This window comes from Alexandromys fortis, unplaced genomic scaffold (assembly GCF_014885135.2).
Source record: "Alexandromys fortis isolate MF-2015 unplaced genomic scaffold, M_Fortis_MF-2015_v1.1 scaffold_31, whole genome shotgun sequence".
Taxonomy (NCBI): Eukaryota; Metazoa; Chordata; class Mammalia; order Rodentia; family Cricetidae; genus Alexandromys; species Alexandromys fortis.
In genome coordinates this window covers 13791739-13794342 of record NW_026067974.1, presented here as the reverse complement: position 1 = coordinate 13794342, position 2604 = coordinate 13791739, and positions in this window count along the sequence as shown.

The window sequence follows — 2604 nt, the reverse complement described above, 5'->3', positions numbered from 1 at the left end:
ACAGACCTGAGGACAGGATCTGGGACAAGCTATTCTTAAAGTTTCCAGGGCCCTCCTACTGTTCCTGCCTGCCCAGGGAGGGGTCTGACCCCCATCATAACTGCCCCACCCACCCAGTGACTCCCAGAGTCTGCAGGCCTTAACTTACTCTTCAAGGTGTTCACACTGACCTCAGCCCCCCATCCCCACCCCCGACTCACCACCTTGGACTTCCTTTCTGCCTCCCGCACCTTTGTGACTGCGGCTGCTGCTTTTCCAGTCTGGAATCGTCATTTCTCTCAACCTATACAGCCTGATTAAAAAAACCTGTCCCCGAGTCCCAAAGTAGAGTCACTTGTCACACCTCTCCCAGCTCTGGTCAGCGGGGCTGCTGGATGAACTTTCTCAGCTGTCCCCTCGTGGGACTCACCAACTCGGGAACATGTCATAGCCTCTCTGAGCATGTGATGTGTGACTAAATGAGTAACATGTGTTAAGTGTTTAGTCTGGGACACCGTGATTGCTGAAAGAAAATTTCGCTGTTGTGACTGGCTGTCGTTCCCGCTTCCTAAAAGTCCCTGCCATCTAGCAGTTGCTCCGTAAAGATGGGGCTGTTGAGGGGGCTCAGAGGTCAGGAGCATTGGATGCTCTTCCAGAGGACCCAGGTTCGAGTCCCAACACCCACATGGTGGCTCACAACCATCTGGAATTCCAGATCCAGGGGACCTAATAATGCTTTCTTCTGGCCTCTGCCTGCACCAGACATGTCCGTGGAACATATACATACATGCAGCAGCCAAAACACTCATACACATAAAAATAATAAAATTTTACCAGGCTCATGCTTTTAATCGCAGCACTGGGAAGGGAGAGGTGGGTGAATCTCTGTGAGTTTGAGACCAGCATGGTCTACAGAGCGAGTTTCAGGACAGCCAGGGCTACACCAATAAATCTTGTCTCAAAAACCAAACAAACAAATAATAATAATAACATTATTATTTTTTAACAAATAAATAAAGTTGATAGGAGATGTAACTCAACTGGCCAGTGGTTGCCTAGCTTACATGAAGCCCTGGGTTTGATCCCCAGCACCACGGAAGCTAGGCGTGATGAGCTACATGAGATTCTGTCTCAAAAAAAGAAAAGAAGAAAAAAAGAGAAAGTGAAGCCCATTTTTGCAGCCAGTCACTCTGACACTCTTCTGTCTAAGCTGAGAAAATAAATTGTGCAACTCCCGGAGGGAGCCCCACGGGACGGTAAAGTTGCCAAGTTCCCCACCCTCACCCCCATTCCCAAGGAGACTACTGGTGTCAGCAGAACACACTCCTATCAATGACACATCTGCACCAGATCACGGCCCAAAGTTTCCGTCCTTGGCAGAGAGTGGCAGAGACCAAGCAAGACCCGGTCACAAGGAGCTGTGAGACCTCCAGGAAATCCACCTTAGGAGCTCAGGGCGCTCAAAAGCCCCTTGGGCCTGAAGTAGCCACACCTCTTTCCTGAGTGGGCGTGGCTTCCACCACCCTCGAATCGGCACGCCCATCCCCCCCCCAGGTGGCCTCTGGTACCTCAAACTTGAGTTCGGAAAAATGTTATTAGTAAACATAATTGTGCCAGGCCCACCCACCTCCCTGACTAAACAGGAAGCTCTTGGCAGGTAGAGGCCTGCTTGACATCCCTGTGGACGATCTTCTCCCCGGCTCCCACTCACTCACTCCTCCACCCACAAGTATTTATTATGCAGGCACTGATGTAGGTGCCAAGGACCCAGGCTAGAGACCTGAGGCTCATCCTTTTTTTTATGCAGGCACTGATGTAGGTGCCAAGGACCCAGGCTAGAGACCTGAGGCTCATCCTTTTTTTCTTTTTTTTTTTTTTTTGAGTGTGCTCAGGATGTGTGTGTGCACGTGCATGTGTGTGTGTGGAGTCCAGAGGTCTACGATCCGCCTCTATCGCTTCGCACCTTATTTTTTGAAACAGAGTTTCTCCCTAAGCCTGAAATTCACCAACTGGCAAGACTGTTGAGCTGGCGAGCATCAGTGATCCTTCTCCCAACGGTGGGCTTCCGAGTGCTCCCTACCATGTCTGAGTTTTTCCCTGGTTTCTGGGGATCAGAACTCGGGTCTTCGTGCTTATTCAGTAAGTATTTTACCCACTTGGCCCACCTCCCTAACTCTGAGACTCGTCCTTTTGGGGCATGAGCCAAATGGAGCGCCTGACAGAAGCTTGCTTCACTGAATCCTGGAGGATCACAGAGGACCAGGCAAGGCTAGTGAGGAGAACTCACAGATAGCCATCTGTAAAGAGCGCTGGCTCCTCCTCCTTCTCTCCCTTAGCACCTGCAGTGGAACAATCTGTGCACACTGTAAATATCTATTACCCTCATTGGTTAATAAAGAGTTGACTGGCCTTTAGCTGGGCAGAAGAGATTGGGCGGGAGAGCCAGACTAGGAGAATTCTAGGAAGAAGAAGGGCAGAGTTAGAGGAGTTGCCAGGAGACACAGGAAGTAAGACATGCTGAAGAACAAGTAAAACCACAAGCCACTTGACAATACATAGATTAATAGGAATGGGTTAGTGTAAGTTGTAAGAGTTAGTTAGTAATAAGCCTGAGCTATTGGCAGA